The following is a 22,958-nucleotide window of genomic DNA, read 5'->3' on the forward strand; positions in this document are numbered from 1 at the left end:
TATTATTCTTCCATGGGAATGTGGGTGTCGCAGGCAAAGGCCAGCATCTGTTGCCCGTCCCTAATTGCCCTCAAACTGAGTGGCATTTTTTTAAGAGTCAACCACATTGCTGTGGATCGGGAGTCACTTGTAGGACAGACCAGGACAGCAGATTTCCTTCCTAAAGGGCATTGGTGAACCAATTGGGTATTTACAACAATTGGCAATGGTTTCATGGTCACCATTAGACTTTTAATTCCAGAGTTCTATTGAATTCAAATTCACCATCTATTCCAGTGACAATATCATTGTGCCACCGCCTCGGGAATATCATGAACGTACCTGTACATGAAACAAATAATAAAGTTGAATTTTCATTCTTAACCAATCTCTATTTTGATGGTGCACATCAACTTCCTGCTATGTGCCTGTGATATATCATTGATGTTGTCTGTAGCTTATTGGTAGATTGGACTCGCTGACATCGACCAATTAGATGAGATCATTCACAATGGTAGCATTTCTCCACTGTCTCAAACAACAAGGCAAATCAATGGCTCAACTATTTTAGCATGTTCAATTTCATGGTAGCCCTATGAGATCAAAATTCTGAAAGAACTCAGCATGATGCTAGCCATACTATACGTCAGCATTGTAACACCCAACCCTTCCTTATCCATCACCTGGCTCCTGTTCTCACAGGTGATCAAATATTCACTGCATACCCTCCTCAAGCTCACTCATGTCCTCTGAGATGTGCGTATTGGGATACGGTGCCTACTTTCATTGATGTGACCGATTCTCAGTGCTAAGGTGCGTGTGTTTGATGATTCTGTCATTTAGCCAATCCTTTTCATGGGCTTGCGACCTTTATGTGACCTCCACTGCAAACATTGATGCAAAGTATCTGGGGTCCCCCAGCCGTGCGTTTCTCAGCAACCCCGCCATTCGCTGGCGGCGGGATCCTCTACTCCCTCCACTTGTCAATGAGATTTCCCGTTGAAGCCACCCCATGCCATCGGGAAACCCACGGCCAGAGCTGTGCTGCCAGCAGGAAAAGAGAATCCCAACGAAAGAGAATTCCGGCTCAACATGTCCACCGTTTGCCCATTTTTACTGACAATATCCCCGTTCTCAGTTTTTAAGAGGCCTACATTTTGTCACCACTGCCATTTTCCTAAAATAATTGTAAAAACAAAAGTCTTAATTTTGATAACTCTTGTCAGTTTATTTTCATACCCCCTGTAGCTCTTCATATCTGTCTTGTCACCCGTTGTTATTCTTTGGATCTTTCGCATCACCAGCATCTGTGCTTTTTTTTTGCAGTTTTGTGTTCTTTCAGTTTGCCTCTTACCTCTCTAATTGTCCATGCCTGCCATTCTCTCACCCCGTAGTGCTATAAAATGGTTCTGTATCACATTCAATTATTTTCTGAACATCTGCTACTGATCTTGTACTTTTTACCCATTAACACAATATTCTGCAGCCTCACAGACTTTGTATGACCTCCTAAACTATGAACTCTACAATGGCTTATAGCAGATAAAGGGAGGGTTTTATTCCTGATGTACAATTGCCACTCCACTCTTCTGTTGCACAAAGAGTACACCTGCATTGCCTCAGGTAATATTTCAAAGGTAAGACTGAACAACAGCCAATGATTTGGTATGCTCACTGAATGGAATTTGATACAGTGAAAGTGGAAGAATGGGTCTAAGCTGGTTTTTATGCTCCATAAGAACCTCCTCTCGTTTCATTTCTTACCTAATCAACAGAACCTCTATTCTGTTCTCCCTCAAAGTGCATCTATAATATTAACCTTGACTACTCCATGTGATAGTGAGTCCCATATCTCACCATTTTGAGCAAAGAGGTTCTCCCTGAACTCCTTATTGAATTTATACATGGCTATTTTATATTTGTGGCCTCTAGTTTGGATCTTCCTTCAAACAAACACTGGGTGAGATTCTCCGTTTGGGAGACATTGGGCGGGATTCACCGTTCCCCGACGCTGATTTTGTTAATCGACAATCGGGCGGAGAATCCCTTCTGATGCCCAAATCGGGGGCGTGCCGGTTTGACGCCGGTTTTTTAATCCTCCGCCCCCTCCGAACTGGCGTCATCGCTTTATGCGCCGCACGCCGTTGGAACGCCGTTGGTGCTTCACCTGAAGGCCCTTCCCCAATGCTCCGCCCCCGATGGGCCGAGTTTCCGACTGCGCAGTTGATGTGTGGTCCCAGCGGTCGGGAACCCGGCGTGGCGGCTGCGGACTGTGTCCAGCGCCGCCCCAGTCGGCCGGGAGCCCTGTGCTGGCCAGGGGGGCATCTGCAAGGGCTGGAGGACTGGTGTGGGGTGGCCAGGAGGAGGCCAAAGGGTGGCCAGGGGCGCCCTATTTGCAGGTCGGGTCCTCGCACGGCTGGCGCCATGTTGTACAGCGCGACTACTGCATGTCGTCGCCATGCGCATGCCCGGCCTACAGACTTGGCCATTCTCCAGCCGTTTATATCGTGGGAGCTGGGAGTTTTACTTGGCGCGGCTGCTAGCCCCTCATCGGTCACAGGAACGGTGAGGGTTTGGCGGCGATTTTGCCGTCGTAAAACATCACAGTTCCCACGCCGGCATCAGCACTTAGCCTCCAAATCAGTGAATCCAGCGCCATGTTCTCCTGCCGGAGCTGAAGAGCTGTCAATTTTCAGCTCCGCACTTCAAACTCCCTCAAGCATGAAGGGGCGTGCTTGCAACCATTAGCATCCTCCCGCTTGCACGTGGTCGGGGACCCCAATCCCGCCACCAGCAGGCGGCTGCAGCATCGCGATCTGCGGCAGGCGGCAGAGAATCCAACCCACTTTCTCTTTCCTTTCAGACTTCTCCACCTCAATCTGACCACTTCTCAGGCTTCTCTTTTTTTCGAGGAAAGAGTTCCAGCTTGTTCCATCTTTCCTGATAGTTGTATCCTCTCAGTTAAGGTGTAATTCATATAAATCTTTTGTACACTTTGCAATGCTTCTGTAACATTTTTTGTGGTGATCAGAACGGTGCACAGTCATACTGCTCCTCGTCTCATCTGATGATTTGCACAATTTCGACAACAAAACAATCTTCTGCGACCTCTTTTCTTATCTGTTGCAGTCAGCGCTGAAATGGCATTCCGAGGGTGAGACTGATCCTTGGCACTGGCACAAAATGGGTGGTAATGAATTGGCAGTCTATTCGACATCCTGCCCAATTTTCTTTTCCAATACAAGAAACCCAAGGAAGAAGAAGCAGGATTGAGAAGTCATTCAGCGGTCGACAACAGACATAATTAACATCACAGAAACACGATGGAATACAAATCAGGAAGGATGTAAATTGTTTAGCCCAGTCTGCATTGAGAGGGGGTGAAATGACAGTTACATGGTGTTGAGGCACAAGAGGTGGAAAAGAGAAAGGGCAAACACAGAATCACTTTGGGTAAGCGGTAACTATGGTGGGCTCGAGACATACACGGGTGGCTGCCAGTCATAAACAATGGGGTTTGTTGATGAAAGGCGAAGGCAGTTAGAGTGCAAGCACAGAATACTATAGAGGTCTTTACTCTTTAGCTTCCTGGTCCACATTGTCCGGGGTCTTGCTCCCAGGGTCCCTTGCAAACTCCCCATTGGTCAGGGCCGTGCGATTGGCCCTGAAGCGGCCACATGGTTTGTGGAGCCCGCCCCCTTAAAGGAGCCATGCTACAACAGAAACAAAGGTAAACGATTACAGGGGTACGCCATAAACCCCAAGACCAAGATGAAAGGCATGGAAATGTGCGATGAGATCAGGTTGGTGACCAATAGGTCAACGCTGTTCTTGTCAAGAGATTTCAGAGTACCACAAATTGACTGGGACAATAATGTCTCCACTGGTAAGATGGGGAAGGATTTTCTAGAGTTAATGGAAGATTTTGTTTTGACTCGGTAAAAGATCCAACAGGGAGAAACAATCCTGGATTTGGTTATGAGTGAAATGGACGAGCAAATCTCCATCAGAGAGAAGTTAGGGAGTGTTGCTGAGATACGCTGTCTCACTATTCTCAGCACTGTCAGCATAATTGCCAAACAGCTGTGCAGCCTCAAGGTAAATAAATCTTAAGGGCCGGATAAGATGCATTGAAGGATTGTTAAGGGACTAAGGGTGGAAACTGAAGGAGCGCTGGCTGCATACTTCCAGAAATCACTGAATATTGGAGAGGTGCCTGGGGATTAGATAAAGGCAGATGTTACTCCTATTTTTTAATAAAGGTAATAAATATAACTCAGGAAGCTAGTGAGTTTGACAGTCACTGTGGGGAAAGATATGGAAACTCTCATTAAAAGCAAAATAAGGGAACCTCTAATAGCAATACATTCATAGAAGATAGCCACCGTGGTTAATGAAGTCATCTTGGCAGTCTAACTTTCTGGTTTTCTCTGAGGGTGTGGCTAAAAGAACTTGATAGGTGTAAGACATGGATGTGGCGTATCTGGATTTCAGTAAGACCTTTGATATAATGCTGCTGGAAAGACTGGTACTGGAACTGCAGAATGTGGGAATCAGTGGAAAGATATCACAATGGATATCTAACTGTTTGGGTATCTCGTGGAGGAGTGTCAGTACATCTGGGTCAGAAGTTCTGGGTTAATAACAATAATAATAATCTTTATTAGTGTCACAAGTAGGCTTTCATTAACACAGTAGTGAAGGTCCTGATGGCCATGGAAGGTGCATTCGTAATGTGGCCAAACAGATTGATTATTGGCCTATAGATCCTTTCCGATAGGCCTGGTGCAGGAGTTAACAGTGGGAGAGCTACACCGCAGAAGGTAAAGGCAAATGGGGTAAGGCTGGTGTCTCTGTGGCAGCCTCTCTGACTGTTAGTTCAAATCCAGTATATTTTACACCTCATAATGGTTTCAATCTGGGCTTATTTTAGCTACTGTCTCTAAGCTCTTCGCGGACTCTGTGCTTCCTTAAAGCAGCTAGTGGCCTTCATAAATGCACCATAGTAGCTTCTGTAGGCCAGTGTCTTTTACTTAGAGAAAGTGTTCTTTTCAAAAGGTTCAACACAGATTTTTATGTATACCTGATAACACTATGAATTAACATATTCGATATAACACTTCTTCATAATACCATGATGACTTCTGTCCCAAGTTTATCTTCTTGCCCCATCTTCATATCCTATGGTTCTCTTAAAACCCAAATATCTATTGCTATGACGCCGAAGGACGGCATGGTGGCACAATGGTGCCTCACAGCGCCAGGGATCTGGGTTCGATTCCAGTCTTGGATGGCTGTGCAGTTTGCATGTTCTCCCCGTATCTGCATGGGTTTCTTCCAGAGGATCCGGTTTCCTCCCACAGTCCACGAATGTTAGGTGGATTGATCATGATCACTGCACGGGTTTACAGGGATAGGGCAGGGGAGTGGACCTGAGTAGAATGCTCCTTCGGAGGGTCGGTACAGACTCAATGGGATGAATGGCCTCCTTCTGCACTGTGGGGAGTGTATGGTTCCTATGAAACCACTGCTGTACCTTGCCTAGCATAATCGTGGACCAATCCAATGGAAGACCATGGTCACCGATACCCTCTTAGGACATGGCGCCTGAAGGAGGAGGAGGTTCAGACTAGTTGCTCATAGAGCCCAGATGGAGGTGTGGCGTGGATTCTGACATTAGCCTAGTAGACTGCCACCACTGGGACTGCACCAGGATCTTTGATTTAATTGGTGGGATTTTCTGGGTTCCCCCCGGCAGCATGTTTTCCGGTGGCGGATCTGGCCCACCATTGGCTGCTGGCGGGAACTTCCGGTCCTGTCGCCGTCCACATGGTTCACACCCTCAGACGCCGGGGAAACCGGCGGGAGGGCTGGGAAAATTGCCTGCAGGGAGGACCGGATAATTAAGCCCAATATCTTTATAAACGATCAGGAGATTTCGTCGGGCCATTTTTACAGTCGATACAAAGCCAATGAATGTAGATCAATGCAAAACGCTGCCCTTGGGTACAGAAGATTCAAGAAGGGACAATTGCTTCAACGGAAAGAAAATAAAGTGTGTAGAAATTGAAAGAGATGTGGCCATTCTGACTGGGAATAAGTTGAAGCCATCAGAGCAATGTTTGGCAACAGTGAATAAAAAAACTCAAACATTGGAATATGTGAGAAAGTCAACCGTATGCCAGGATAGTGAGGTATTCCTGCCACTTTATAAATTATTGTAGCTACTGCATTTAGAATACCGTGTACAGTGTTGAGCACCACGGTGGAAAAGCGGATATCGCAGCTGTTAACAGGACACAGAAGGAGGTAGAGTGACTGAGAGGATGAAGCAACTGAATATTGAAGAGGTATGACTTAAATTGGCTGTGGTTTCATCAGAAAAGAGGAATTAATACAGCATTCCTGAGGTTGTTTGATTACTGCTTTCAGGATACGACAGGGATTGGATAATGTAAACTCTGACAAGCTGTTGCAGCTCATCCGGAAGAGTAGATCCAGAGGACAGGGCCTCCACATAAAGGGGAGTAAATTTCAGATAGAATCCATGGAAGCATTGATAGGAGGCAGGAGGCCAAAAATGTCCAAAGGATCCAGCTAGGCTGTGGATGCACACAGATCCCGCTGAATTTTGCAGCTCACAGCCATTTTCTGCCTGTCAGTGGGCCCACTCCCCCACCCCATCCCCATAACCCCACCTAATCTGTGCATCTTTTGGACACTATGGGGGCAATTTATCATGGTTAACTCACCTAACCTGCATATCGTTGGACTGTGGGAGGAAACCGGAGCACTCGGAGAAAACCCACGCAGATACGGAGAGAATGTGCAGACTCCACACAGACTGTCACCCGAGGTTGGAATTTAAACTTGGTCCCTGGGGCTGTGAGGAGCAGTGCTAACCGCTGTGCCTTAGGGATAATCCCCAATAAGCAGGTGGAGTAAAGGAAGAGAGAGGAAGGATGGTGAGAAAGAGACGCTGCAATTGCCACTGGGAAAGGCCCATAAGGCTTCCATGAAGGGCCAGGTGCCTCACTCTTGCCATTGGCCCAAAGGAGGCATGAAACTGACTTCTACCTTGTGGAGGCGGCAGTTCCCTGCTCCCTCTGACTGCTGGGAAATCCATGCAAAATAGTGTGGTATAAATTGGACTCCCAAATGCATTGTGAGAGTCCGGTTTAACTATGTTGATTAAATGTCATGCCTTTTCATGATGGGACACGCGAGCACCCTGGTATCTGTCAACATAAAAATGGCAGCAGGTTTGTATGTGATAAATTTGATGTCTATTTCCTGTTGTTAAGTGTTTAATCCTCCTCCCACCTGTCATAGTAGTTAATTCAATGAGAAAGTGGTGAATCTATGAATGAATTGGGGACAGCAGATGATGTTGCAGAGCCTCGGGGTGGAGATTTCGAGCTGCTGCATGGGAATTTGGTCTTCGGGGTGGGCGAAGCAGCAGGCCAGCTCAGCTGGATAACTGAAGGGAGATGTTGATAGTGGGGGGTTCAGCGATGGGAATGCCATTGAATGTCGAGGGTCGATGGTTCGATTCTCTCTTGTTCGAGATGGTGTTTGCCTGCCTTTTGTGTGGTGCAAATGTTATTTGTCCCTTGTCAGCCCAAGCCTGGATATTGCCCAGTTCTTTCTGCATTTGGGCATGGACTGCTTCAGTTTCTGAGGCGTCGTGAATGGTGCTGAACATTATGCAGTCATCAGCGAACATCCCCACTTCTGGCCTTATGATGGAAGGGAGGTCATTGATGAAGCAGCTGAAGATGGTTGAGCCTCAGAAACTAGCCTAGCCTGAGGACCACCTGCAATGATGTCCTGGAACTGAGAAGACTGACCTCCAACAACCACAACCATATTCCTTTAAGACCATAAGACATGGGAGCAGAATTAGGCCATTCGGCCCATCAAGTCTGCTCCGCCATTCAATCATGGCTGATACGTTCCTTGCCCCCATTCCCCTGCCATCTCCTCATAGCCCCTGATCCCCTTATTAATCAAGTATCTATCTATCGCTGTCTTAAAGACACTCAGTGACTTGGCCTCCACAGTCTTCTGTGGCAATGAGTTTGACAGATTCACCACCCTCTGGACCCTCTCCATGGCCAGCATATCCTTCCTTAGGTAAGTAGTAAGGAGTAAGGAGGCATGGGATAGTGGGAAATTTGGCCAGTTGGATAACGAACTGGCTAACCGATAGAAGTCAGAGAGTGGTGGTGGATGGCAAATATTCAGCCTGGATCCCAGTTACCAGTGGTGTACCGCAGGGATCAGTTCTGGGTCCTCTGCTGTTTGTGATTTTCATTAATGACTTGGATGAGGGAGTTGAAGGGTGGGTCAGTAAATTTGCAGACGATACGAAGATTGGTGGAGTTGTGGATAATAAGGAGGGCTGTTGTCGGCTGCAAAGAGACATAGATAGGATGCAGAGCTGGGCTGAGAAGTGGCAGATGGAGTTTAACCCTGAAAAGTGTGAGGTTGTCCATTTTGGAAGGACAAATATGAATGCGGAATACAGGGTTAACGGTAGAGTTCTTGGCATTGTGGAGGAGCAGAGAGACCTTGGGGTCTATGTTCATACATCTTTGAAAGTTGCCACTCAAGTGGATAGAGCTGTGAAGAAGGCCTATGGTGTGCTCGCGTTCATTAACAGAGGGATTGACTTTAAGAGCCATGAGGTAATGATGCAGCTGTACAAAACCTTGGTAAGGCCACATTTGGAGTACTGTGTACAGTTCTGGTCGCCTCATTTTAGGAAGGATGTGGAAGCTCTGGAAAAGGTGCAAAGAAGATTTACCAGGATGTTGCCTGGAATGGAGAGTAGGTCTTACGAGGAAAGGTTGAGGGTGCTAGGCCTTTTCTCATTAGAGCGGAGAAGGATGAGGGGCGACTTGATAGAGGTTTATAAGATGATCAGGGGAATAGATAGAGTAGACAGTCAGAGACTTTTTCCCCAGGTGGAACACACCATTACAAGGGGACATAAATTTAAGGTGAAAGGTGGAAGATATAGGAGGGATATCAGAGGTAGGTTCTTTACCCAGAGAGTAGTGGGGGCATGGAATGCACTGCCTGTGGAAGTAGTTGAGTCGGAAACATTAGGGACCTTCAAGCAGCTGTTGGATAGGTACATAGATTACGGGAAAATGATATAGTGTAGATTTATTTGTTCTTAAGGGCAGCACGGTAGCATTGTGGATAGCACAATTGCTTCACAGATCCATGGTCCCAGGTTCGATTCCAGCTTGGGTCATTGTCTGTGCGGAGTCTGCACGTCCTCCCCGTGTCTGCGTGGGTTTCCTCCGGGTGCTCCGGTTTCCTCCCACAGTCCAAAGATGTGCGGGTTAGGTGAATTGGCCAATGATAAATTGCCCTTAATGTCCAAATTGCCCTTGGTGTTGGGTGGAGGTGTTGAGTTTGGGTAGGGTGCTCTTTCCAAGAGCTGGTGCAGACTCAAAGGGCCGAATGACCTCCTTCTGCACTGTAAATTCAATGATAATCTATGATTAATCTAGGACAAAGGTTCGGCACAACATCGTGGGCCGAAGGGCCTGTTCTGTGCTGTATTTTCTATGTTCTATGTTCTTAGGTATGGGATCCAAAACTGCTTACAATACTCCAAATGGTGTCCGACATCCCGGCTCTTGTATTCTAACTAAATATGACTGAAACCAATGGAGAGTATTCTCCCTGATTTGCATTGACTCCAGTTTTGCTAGGGCTCCTTGATGACGAACTTGATCAAATGCTGCCTTGATGTCAAGGTACCAGTCGTACCAGCCTCCCCAAACAGGTGACGGAATGTGGCGACTAGGGGCTTTTCACAGTAACTTCATTTGAAATCTACTTGTGACAATAAGCGATTTTCATTTCATTTCATTTCAAGGTCAGTCACTGTTATCTCGCATTTGGAGCTCTGCTCCTTTGTCCATGTTTGAATCAAGGCTATAATGAGTCAGGAGTGGAGTGATCCTGGCAGAACCCAAAAATGAGCATCATTAAACAGGTTATTGTCGGCAAGTGTTGCATGATAGCACGGTTGAGGATACCTTCCATTACTTTACTGCTGATTGAGAGTAGACTGCCAGGGTGATAATTGGCTGGGTTCAATTTCATGTACATTATCCTGTACATGAAAATGTACAGGATATACCTGGGCAATTTTTCACATTGCCGGATAGATGCCAGTGTTGCAGCTGTACTGATAGATTGGCTCGCGGTGCAGCAAGTTCTGGAGCGCAAGTCTTCAGTACAATTGCTGGAATATTGTCAGGGCCCATACCTTTGACGTACCCAGTGCCTTCAGCCGTTTCTTGATATCATGTGGAGTGAATGGAATTGGCTGAAGACTGGCATCTGTGATACTGGGGACTTCCAGAGGAGGCTGAAGATTTTTGAGAATGCGTTGGCCTTATCTTTCGCACTGACGTGCTGGGCTCCTCCATCATTGAGGATGGGGATATTTGTAGAGCCTCCTCCTCCAGTGAGTTGTTTGAATGTCAACCACCAATCACAACTGGATGTTGCAGGACTGTAGAGCTTAGATCATATACGTTGGTTACGTTCTGTCAATCGTTTGCTGCCTCTGCTGTTTTACTTGCAAGTAGTCCTGTGTTGTAGCTTCACCAGTTGGACACCTAATTTTTACGTATGCCTGGCATCCCTTCCTGCACTCTTCATTGAATTCATGCTGTTAGCCTTACCAATAACCCACTGGATTGTGTGTATGTGATGGATGCACAGCAGGTTGTCCAGACGAGTTCGGGAGCTGCACCCTACAGAGTGCCTGTCACTTGTATGGTGTGACGGGTAATTACCACTTACCAACAGAGGCTGAATTGTTGCCAGGTCTTTTCACATACAGGCATGGACTCCTTCTGTATCGGAGGAGCTGCAAATGCTGCTAATCTATCGATAATCAGTGAACAACCCCATTTTTGACCTTATAATGGAAGGAAGGTCATTGATGAAGCAGCTGAAGGTAGTTGGGCCCAGGACACTACCCTGAGGAACACCTGCAGTGATGTCCTGGAGCTGAGATGATTGGCCTCCAACCTCCAAAACCATGTGCCTTGTATTAGTTATCATTCTAACCAACGGATAATTTTCCCTCTTAGTTCCATTGACTCCAGTTTTTCTAGGACTCCTTGAAGCCACACTTGGTTTATTGCTGCCTTGACATTAAGGGCAGTCACTCTTACTTCACTTCTTGAGTTCAGCTCTTTTATCTATCTTTGGACTGAGGATGTAATGAGGTCAGGAACTGATGGAACCCAAACTGAGGTGTCAGTGAGCAGATTGAATCCTGAATACGTGCTGCTTGATAGCACTGTTGATGACCCCTTCCAACACTTTACTGATGACCGAGAGTAAACTGATGGGGCGCTAATTGGCCGGGTTGAATTTGTTCTAATTTTTGTGGACAATGGTGCTATACTCGGTCAAATGCTGCCTTGATGTTAAGGGCAGTTACTCTCACCTCACCTTTGTCATTTAGCTCTTCTGCCCATGTTTGGACCAAGGCAGTAATGAGGTCAGGAACTGAGTGGCTAAACTTCACATCATGGCGGGATTCTTTGTCCTGCCAGCTCCGTTTTCCGTCACGGCGCACCCCTGCCAGCGGCAGGATTCTCCCTTCCCGCAGCCGACCAATGGGGTTCCCCATTGTGGCCACATCACGCTGTCGGGAAACCCGCGGACAACGTTGCGTTGTTGGCAAAGCAGAGGATCCCCCAGCATATCTTCAGTGAACCAACATTTGTACGCATTCACTTCTAATGGAGGGGATCAGGGTGGGATGACTGACCATGCCTCCCCGCACCCCCCGCGCTCCCTCCCCGGAGCCAGCAGTACTGAAGGCAGCATTGAGTTAGTTATCACCCGCATATCTTCCTCAGCTGTTTGGCTCAGTCGGTCACGAGATACAAGTTGCTGAGTTGTCTAATCCTCCTGAGCGACAACCCTGAGTAAAACAGCTGCGATTACATTTTTCCTTGGGGCCTTGGAGTCTGTCTGAGAGATATTTTTAATAAAAAAATACTGTACTTATTCCATTTTCATCCAGACTCACTGTTAGCCTTTTTTTTATGTCGGACCTAACAAGTTGGAATTTGTAGCTTGCAGATTTCAAATGCTGGAATAGCAGAACAGAGTAAAGAGGCCATGAGAACATTCTGCAATTGGCTGTAAATAAGGAAAATAATGTGAGTTTATCACATTTATCGAATGAAAGCAGAGGCTGCGTTTATGCTGAGCATCATGTATTATTTAAGCAGACCTGAGAAATCATCTTCACCATCGATATGCAAGAGCACTCCATTCCAAGTAAATTGCATCTCTCTAACATTTTACCACCTCTCTATCATTGAAACTATCCCCCCCAAGAACTGTTGCCCGCCTCCCTCTTTCAGCTCACTTCATTGTTACTCTTCCAGATTAATTAAAAAGGTTTGCATAAAGCCTTTATGCCATAAAAATAAATTCAAGTCCATTGTCGATTGAATCTCTGTGCAGCACTGCTTTAACATTTCAGTAAATATCTTGGGCTACTTTGATTTCTCTTTCCAGGGGCTGACATGTGGAAAAGAGCCGAGGACAGAAACGCCATAGCCCCATCGAAAACATTCTCGAAAGCAAATTAATCCTTGCCACAGCTCAGCTAAGGTGCATAGCTGCAAGTTACTCGACACCACTTTAAATATATCTTTAGATTGTTTTACTAAATTCACCAATGTTTTGGAGTCACAGGAATATGTTAATTTTCTTTATCCCATATCTAAGTAAGCTCCGCTGTCCTCAAGAGGCAACATGGGTTGAGGAATAGGGGTCAGCTCATTTTCCCTCCAAATGAAACTGCACTGCAGGGAATATGAGATTGCAGAATTGGTCACAATGTGGGCTGGATTCTCCGTTTCTGTGGTAAAGTGTCGATGCCAACAGAGAAATCGTGGTGCTCCATGAAAGGAAAATCGTCACAAACCCCCCCCCCCCACCGATTCCGGTATGGTGAGGGGCTAGCACCGGTGCCGCGTGGAAAACCCACGGATCACTCGGAGAACAGGCAGAGAACCGCCAGTTCATAGAATCATAGAATTTACAGTGCAGAAGGAGGCCATTCGGCCTATCGAGTCTGCACCGGCCCTTGGAAAGAGCACTCCACTTATGCCCACACCTTCACCCTATCCCCGTAACCCAGCAACCCCACCTCACCTTTCTTTTGGCCACTAAGGGGCTGGTTTAGCACAGGGCTAAATAGCAGGCTTTTAAAGCAGACCAAGGCAGGCCAGCAGCACGGGTTCAATTCCCTTACCAGCCTCCCCGAACAGGCGCCGGAATGTGGCGGCTAGGGGCTTTTCACAGTAACTTCATTTGAAGTCTACTTGTGACAATAAGCGATTTTCATTTCATTTCATTTATCATGGCTAATCCACCTAACGTGCACATCTTTGGACTGTGAGAGGAAACCGGAGCACCCGGAGGAAAGCCACGCAGCGACGGGGAGAACGTGCAGACTCCACACAGACAGTGACCCAAACCGGGAATCGAACCTGGGACCCTGGAGCTGTGAAGCAACTGTGCTAACCACTGTACAACCGTGCTGCTCATCCGCAGGGCTGACAAGCTGCAGCTGTGCATGACTACATGCCCAAAAGTCACGCGGGGTGACTATGTATATAATGGAGTGCAGACAGGCAGTGATTGACACACAGGATGACCAGTAAGCACACAGAACAAAGCAGCCAATCACCAGACAGGACACAACCACTATAAAGCCAGAGGGCACCAGTTTTCCCGCTCTCTCGGGACCCAGCCTCTGAGACAGTCAGAGTTAGTGAGCTGGCCAGTGCAAACACCATGTGGTAGCTAGTAAGTCTGGTTAGGCTAGTATCAGGTCTCCAGTCTAGTCAGCATAGTGTCAACCCACAGTTGAACATGTGTAATCGTTTAGATGTTAAATAAAATCGTGTTGCATCTTATCAAGTGTTGGAGGTCTGTCTCTCGCTACACTGCATCAAGTGCAGTCCACATCGACCCAGCCTATCCAACACATCATGGTACCAGTGAGTGATGCTGAAAATTGACGGACCTACCTTGAGTGAATTAGCATTGACCAGCAAACAGACGGACCTACCTTGACTGAATCAGCGTTGACCAGCAAACAGCCATCCGGTGACATGGAAAACGTTTGCCCTCCTCCGCATCTCCGCATCGCGGGCAACCTCGGTGCAAATTGGAAGATCTTCAAACAAAAGTTCCAACTCTATCTAGAAGCCACCGACCTCGAGGCTGCTTCAGACGCCAGGAAGATCGCACTATTCCTCTCCACAGCCGGGGACCACGCCATCCACATCTACAACTCCCTTACATTCGCTGAAGGCGAAGACAAGACAAAATTTAAAACAGTCCTACTGAAGTTCGACAGCCACTGCGACATTGAGGTGAATGAGAGCTTTGAACGGTACGTTTTCCAGCAGAGGCTTCAGGGTAAGGATGAACCTTTTCAATCCTTTCTGACCCATCTCCGCATCCTCGCGCAGTCATGTAACTATGACTCGACCACTGATTCCATGATCCGGGATCAGATCGTTTTCGGGGTCCACTCCGATTCCCTTCGCCAGCAGCTCCTGAAAGTCAAGCAGCTCACCCTCACTATCGCCATCGAAACGTGCGTTCTCCACGAACATACTAACAATCGGTACTCCCACATCAGGGTGGCAGAAACGGCAAAGCTAACCTCCCACGAGGAGGAATGGGTGCAGGCCATCGCACAAATGCAGGGCCTAAGTATCGACGAGAGTGGCCATTCCGCACGCTTTTCCCGGGCCCCTGCGCATGCGCTCCACGACCGAGGGGACGGCGAGACCGATGACCAGACTGCGCAGGTGTGTACGTCGTTCGACTGCACTGCGCATGCGCGATGGCTGACGTTGGCGTCATGACGTGTCCGAATTGTGGCTCCGCCCATTTAAAGCAGCAATGTCCGGCAAAATCACGATGGTGTCTACAGTGTGGCAAGCTTGGCCACTACGCAGCCCTTTGCAGGTCTGCTCCACTGCCCAGCATCCAGCGATCCCAGCCGTGGCGCAGAAGCGTCTGTTCAATACAGCAGGCCATGCCAGACTCCGACCCCGACAACCCAACAGATCCTGATGCTGCGTGCCTCAAATCTCCATACCGGGTGGGCATCATTACGAAGCATGCGCTGCCTTTCTCCAAGACAGCGAAGCACCTCCCGATCCTCAGCGTGGATCCCGACGACGAGTGGTGTGCTGTCCTCACAGTCAGCAAGGCTCGCATCCGGTTCAAACTGGACACCGGCGCATTGGCGAACCTCATCTCCAAATCCGATCTCGACACTATCTGTGTCAGACCAAGCATTCTTCCACCAGCCTGCCAGCTCCTTGACTACAATGGCAATGCCATAGCTGCCAGTGGCTCATGCCAACTCGGAGTTTCCAATAAGTCATTTAAAGCGACACTGCGATTTGAGATCGTGGGACCTAACAGAGCATCTCTGCTCGGTGCTCAGGCCTGCAAACTCCTGAACTTGGTTCAGCGAGTCCACACTATGTCATCCTCACAGGCGATGGCCTCACCTGATGAGAACTTCCAGGCTGAAATTGATGACATCATCACGCAATACCACAGCGTGTTCGACGGAATGGGCACACTCCCATACCAATACAAAATCCTGCTCAAACTCCTGTGATCCACGCACCACGTCGGGTGCCGGCACCCCTCAAGGACCACCTCAAGCAGCAGTTACAGGACCTCCAGGACCAGGGCATCATATCAAAGGTCACAGAACCCACAGACTGGGTCAGCTCCATGGTCTGCGTCAAGAAGCCATCAGGGGAGCTTCGACTCTGCATCGACCCCAAGGATTTAAACCGCAACATCATGAGGGACATTACCTGATACCAAATCATGAAGAGATGACCAGTGAGATGGCTCATGCCAAACTCTTTACGAAGCTGGATGCCTCCAATGGGTTCTGGCAAATACAGCTGGATGCATCCAGTTGCAAACTGTGCACATTCAATACCCCATTCGGTCGCTACTGCTACAACCGGGTGCCTTTTGGCATCATCTCTGCCATAGAGGTATTTCACCGCATCATGGAATAGATGATGGAGGGTATCGAGGGGGTGCGCGTGTATGTTGACAATGTCATAATCTGGTCCACAACTCCTCAAGAACACATTGATCGCCTCAAGCAGGTATTCCACAGAATCCATGAGCATAGCCTCTGACTCAACAGAGCCAAGTGCTCGTTCGGTCAACCAGAATCTGTCACCCGCCGCAGAGACTAAACTTATAGACTGAACTTCTGCACAACTCTGTTACCTTATCGTTTTGACCTCTGTAAATATCGTTTTTTACCACTTCATCTGCCCTATATCTGCACTAGCGACACCTTCCTGTGTACATAAGGTCATTTTAGCACATTCTGTATATAGTCACGCAAATATACACATCCACACATACATGCACCTTAATATTTATTATATCAACACACACGATACAAGAAACAGAAAAGGGGGGGGGAGATGTCTAATATATATTTATGTATATAATGGAGTGCAGACAGGCAGTGATTGACACACAGGATGACCAGTAAGCACACAGAACAGAGCAGCCAATCACCAGACAGGACACAACCACTATAAAGCCAGAGGGCACCGGTTTTCCCGTTCTCTCGGGACCCAGCCTCTGAGACAGTCAGAGTTAGTGAGCTGGCCAGTGCAAACACCATGTGGTAGCTCGTAAGTCTGGTTAGGCTAGTATCAGGTCTCCAGTCAAGTCAGCATAGTGTCAACCCACAGTTGAACATGTGTAATAGTTTAGATGTTAAATAAAATCGTGTTGCATTTTATCAAGTGTTGGAGGTCTGTCTCTCGCTACACTGCATCAAGTGCAGTCCACATTGACCCAACCTACCCAACACATCACCGTCCATGCTGGACGGCTTACCCGCCCACCCCAACCCCACAGCCTGCCCCCTGGCCACGCCCCACCACTCTCCCCAATGCTAGCAGAAGCCCCCCCGGCCAGCGGCACGGATCCCGCCCGGGTATGGCGGTGCTGGACACTGTCTACAGCTGGCACGCCAGGTTACTGACCACTGGGACAACACGTGGCCTGTGCCGTCAGGTGGATCATCGCAGATGGGCCAGCTAACGATGCGCCAACGGTGTTGCGACTGCACGTGGCGCGTCCCGATGATGCTGATTTGGAGGGGGTGGAGCATCGCCGACCGGCGTCAAACCGGCACCTACCCCGATTCCGGCGTCTCTGCCCGATCACCAATACCAATTATGGAGAATCCTGCCCATTGACTCATTGGCCAATCATCTGACGCTTCTACGCTGCAAGAATCCAGAGTGTATCAATTTCCCTACTTCATCAATTCAATTATTCAAGGTCAATTATTAAGGGGAAGATTTTTGGATGGGGCTCCCTATCTTCTGCTGGTACAAACCGATCCAATTTGGTAACAGGGTAACTTCCAATGTTTCCCCGTTAGTTCCTCAGAAAAAGCATCAATTTTGGAGGAATGTTGCAATTGTATTACTGAAGGTCGTAAGCACCATGTATATTTCAAAGCAAGGCCCGGGACGGAGGGTGGTGGGAGGGGAGGGTTGTAGATGGTGCCTGTAGAATACTTGGCTGGAAAGGTGTTGCGAGAAGGAGGGTTTCAGATTCCTGGGACATTGGGACCGGTTCAGGGGGAGATGGAATCAGTACAAACTGGGCAGGTTACACCTGGGCAGGACCGGGACTGATGTCTGAGGGTGAGTGTTTGCTTGTGTGCTAGGGAGGGTTTAAACTAGAATGGCAGGGGGATGGGAACCTAAGCAGGGTGACAAGGGAAAGAAATACAAGGGTCGTAATAAAAGAAAGAATGGTATAATGTAAAAACGGTAGACAAGTGGTGAGATTGTCCGTTTGGGAGACTATGGGCTGGATTCACCGATTTGGAGGCTGAGTGCCGATGCTGGCGTGGGAACTGTGGCTTTTTACGATGCAAACCCTCACCCATCCTGCGAAGGTGAAAGGCTAGCAGTTGTGCCGGGTAAAACTCCCGGCTCCCACGGAAAAAATGGCTGGAGAATGGCCGGCAGCGGTTGCGCCGTAAAACATGGCGCTGGCCGTGAGCGGATCCGACCTGCCAAATACTGCCCCCCTGGCCACCCCCTGGCCATCCCCCACCAGTACCCACAGCCCTCGCGGAGCCCCCGCACCCCGCCCAGCAGCACGGCTCCCGGCCGACTGTGGCGGCGCTGGACACAGTCCGCAGCCACCATGCCGGGTTCCCGAACGCTGAGACCACATGTCAACCGTGCCGTCAGGAACTCGGCCCATCGGGAGCGGAGCTTCGGGGGACTATGCAATGGCACTTTACTGTTTTTTTGGCCTCAGGGAGTTTCTCTGCTCCCCCCACCCCGAGGCCGCACTTAGGCTCTTCACAAATCGGGGTGCTATTTTGCCCGGCAGCCGCGATCTTTCCCTCCTAACTTTTCAGATCCCTCCCCCCTGTGCTTTTGACCCTCACCCCCCAAACCTTGGAGAGGTCACCGAGTACCCTCTCCTGCCTCACCCCTTCTACCTGGCAAGGCCCCCTGGGCCCCTGGCATTGCCAGCGTGTCTGGGTGGCACTGCCAGGGTACCAGGCTGGCAGTGCAAAGATGTCCAGGTGCCAGTGGAAGTGTCAGGTTGCCACCAGTATTGTAGCACCGGTGGAACTGCGAGTGCCTGCTTGGGTTTGTTGACGACAGCTTGGTGATGCTCTTGCTGACCTCATTCGACGTCCAGGTAAAAAGGTTGATAAAGAGATCCAGTGACCTCACTATAACACGGAATTAATTTAGAAAGATAATTTGCCATAACAAGAAAGCACTGAAAGTGTGTTTATTCACAGGAATGGCCATCTGCCATATAGCTTTTGGCTTGTCTGGATTGGACTTTCCACCTGCAGTTGGAAGTAAATGGCCCACATAAGGAACCTGGTTGTCCCTGAATCAGCATTTTGCAGAGTTAAGCTTCAGCTGCAAAATCCTGATTCTGTCAAGGATGAGATGAGGACGTGCATCATGTTCGTAGAGTACAACTCCAAATAGCATGTCATCAACAGTCATCTCGCAAGGGTGACCTGAAAAGAGTTGCTCCGTGCACCATTGGAAGACCTCGCTGCCAGTGGAGATCCTATAGAGCATACAAAGAAAATTATACTCGGCGACTAGACATAGGAATGTGGTTAGTTTGGAGGATTCTTTATCTAACAGGATCTGCCAGAATCCACATTTCACATTGAGAATGCTGAACACCTGAGCATTTGACTATCACCTGTTTCACTGTCTTCATAGTGTGGTGAGGCCTGAGCAGTGTTTTATTCTAGTGCAGTGGGTCAGTGCATATCCTGATTGTGCCATCTTTCTTTACTGCAGCCTCATGGCTGAAACCCATTCTGTGCCACATCTACAGGAGTTATACAGGATCTGTAAAGATTTAATCACCTGCTAATGCTCACATTCCAAGCATTGTCTGGCATCTTTGAATCTGTCTATATATATGTTTCTGGAACATACCTCTTCATTCACCTGAGGAAGGAGCAGCGCTCCGAAAGCTAGTGACATCGAAACAAACCTGTTGGACTTTAACCTGCCGTTGTGAAACTTCTTACTGTGCTCACCCCAGTCCAACGCCGGCATCTCCACATTACAGGAGTTATGACACCAAGTGCTATCCTTCGGTGCAGCTCAGTGACTACTTTCTGCTTCATGGCTATTGGTCGTCTTCTTGGAGCACAGCCTGTTGGTGATACCGAGGCATCGAGTCTCATGTGGTATACTGCTGATAGCTTACCATTGACATCACAGTCGAAGAGGTCTTTGTATTCTCACGTTTCTGGGCCTGGTGTTTTAAAACTTGCACCTCTGGACCAAGTTGGGTAAGCCCCAGTGTAATGCTGTCCCGAAGACCTAGCAGTGGCCTCGCGCTCTGGTCAACTATATGAAACTGGAAACTGCCCTGTGAGCAGTGGAGAGTGACCACACCTTCAGCGCGGGTGGCTTGTCCACCATTAGCCAAAACGTACACCTGGATTCCAGGGTCCGGTGCTACATATGGGTGATGAAGATTTCACGCTTTTCCGTGACGGTGTTGACACTCTCACAATAGAGTATTACTGGAGGCCCAGTGGTTCCGCTGCTTTGGTTGAGCTCCAGTTTGCTCATCTTGCTGTGGGTACCATCTGCAGCATTTTTGCGAAATCATTCCACTTGCTACATTTATTGCAGCATTTACCATACACAAAACATGCTGTTCTGTTCCGATGTTGATGGCCGCTGCAGTTGGGGTAGGGCGTGTCCTGTATCATGAAAACTTCTGTTTCCTGCCTAAAATCTGAGCTGCTTTTTGCTGACTGCAAATGCTAATGGCTGTTTCGTTTAACACAAAAATACTAATGGCTATTTGTAATGTTAAATCTTTCTCTTGTAGCAGCTGCTCACAGACAAGATCATGGCGGACCCCGCAGACTATTTGATCCCTGACTAACTCATCAATAAGGGTGCCAAATGCACGTTTCTTCACTAAGATTTCCTAGATTGCCGTATGTGATTGTAGTGATTCATCTGCTCTTTGGTTTGTTGAACTAAACACGTGCATATCGAATATTATATTCTTTACCGGAAGACAAATGTTCTCAAACATTTTTAGAATTTTTTGGGGGGTCCTCTCTCTCCTCCTCCATTTGGAAAACTAATGACTCAAATTTCTCGATAGCCTCAAGGCCTGCTAAGTTTAGTAAGGTGTGGGCTTGTAAGTTTTTTGATTTGTTAGATAATGCAGCACTGTAGTAAGTACTGCATTCCTTCTCAAGTTTTCCCCAACTGCCTGAAATGTTCTCGTCGAAGATATGCAGGTCGATGAGGCAAAGTCCTTGTGTCCTCCTGCCAACTATTAACTACATTTCTCCATTTTAAGTAGTAAATTCATAGTGCACAACACAATTTGCGGGGCAGCTTCTGAGAGAAGGGGAAGCAGTCCAGTGCTTGAGTTAAGGACGTACTGAGATTTTCTGCTATGCATCATTCTTCTCTGAAAATTTCAGATCAACCGTACAGGCCTTGATTCAGCGACTGCGCTGTGCCCAGCACAGATCAGGGCGTGCCAGGTGAATAGCGGAAGAGGGCAAAATCGAGATTCCCGCTGGGAGCAAACCATTTTGCGATTCACCCGGCCCGCTCCCGATGGCGAGTTCCGGATCTTGCCCCAAAATGGCGAGAATATCATTAACCCTAATCTGCATGCATTTCAATCTCATTAACAAGATTGAAGTCGAATGCAGCGGGTCTCCTGGGAATTATCCGACTCCCCAGTGGGAAGTCACGTGGGTGTCGTTTAGTCCTGCTTTTCAAAAACAGGAACCTGGCGCAATGGCTACTGAGGAGAACTGAGGTAGTGAGGAGCCATTTCCCTTCTCCAGCATGCAGCTCAAAGGCACCAGAGCTGCTGCCCCAGTGGAGGGGGGGGCGGTCCCTTCAGCGGGGTTGGGCTTGGTCGGGGGTTGAAGCGTTTCAGGTCGGGGGTCATCCCTGGGCAGGGGGTTGAAGGGTTTTGCATCAGTGAGGCCTTCAAGCCATCTTTAAATATTGTGGACACCTATAACAGGGGCAACCACTGCTGCAGTCTGTCTGTCCTACCAAACTCTTCCAGGACAGAGCCCTGCTGCTGTTTTTCTCCTGAAAGTCAATTTCACTCCCTTTTACTGTGAGCAGCCTCTAGCTTCACAGCTGAAAGCTATTTCAAATGAAGAATTAGCCCTGTTAGTTGCGAGAGCACGTCCCGTTCCTCAACTCTCAAGTGCCTCCTTGAAGGCACAGGTGCATGTCCAGCAACCGTGATGCCTGAACAGTGTGCCTGTACTCGAGGAGCACCAGCACCACAGAGACAGTTGCCAACAGTCAAACAATAAATGGGTGGCACGGTGGCGCAGTGGTTAGCCCTGCTGCCTCAAGGCACCGAGGAACCGGGTTCGATCCCGGCCCCGGGTCACTGTCCGTTTGCACATTCTTCCCATGCCTGCCTGGGTCTCACCCCCACAAACCAAAAGATGTGCAGGGTGGGTGAATTGGCCATGCTAAATTGCCCCTTAATTGGAAAAAAAGAATTGGGTACTCTAAATTTATTTTTTTAAATCAAACAGAAAAGAGCAGGGCTTCAGCACTGAGGATCCTCTCGTGGCCAAACGATAAGTGTGTGGATGAGCAGAGGGCAGCTGTGCATGCGCTCCCTAATGTTCCTGCATTGGGCTGGGGTCTCGGGGCTCCTGATGTGGTGGGGGGTGGGAGGGGAGTGAATGTGTAGAGCAAGGTTTGCCAGCTCAACTGCCTCGCTGGATGGCACTCTGAGAGAAGGCGGGGCAGTCATGGTAAGGGTGGGGGTGGCTTGGGCGATTTGTGAGTCTCGGGACGGAAGCCCTAACTGATTGTCGGTCTCGCTCCTTCTTCAATTCCTTCCAGGTATAACTATGCTTGCTGGTGTTGATCCCACAGGGGCTTGTGGAAGCCAAGGCGGGCAGATGCCAGAGACAGCAGCAATGACAACGTAGGCTGGAGGCGGAATATCATGTGCAGGGGGCCGCTGGACACTCTGTAGACCCGGCTGTCCATCAGACTGAGGAGGGGCCCAGAAGGGCAATCCAACGATGGCAGGTGTCCAAGGTGTACAGGCAGCGTTGGCTATTCAATGAGCAGACAGATACCATGTGCCGCAGAAGACTGTGCGGCACATGTGCCACGTCCTCACGGATATGGCACCCCAGGGAGGAGGAGGGCACCTGCACCTGATAGCCGTGAATGTCACTGCAGCCTTAAGCCACCGGGTCATTCCAAGGCCTGAGCGGGGACCTGTGTGGCATTTGCCATTCATCCACGTACAGGTACATCTGAGAGGTCACTGAT

The sequence above is a fragment of the Scyliorhinus torazame genome, chromosome 6 (genome assembly GCF_047496885.1).
Source record: "Scyliorhinus torazame isolate Kashiwa2021f chromosome 6, sScyTor2.1, whole genome shotgun sequence".
NCBI classification, from domain to species: domain Eukaryota; kingdom Metazoa; phylum Chordata; class Chondrichthyes; order Carcharhiniformes; family Scyliorhinidae; genus Scyliorhinus; species Scyliorhinus torazame.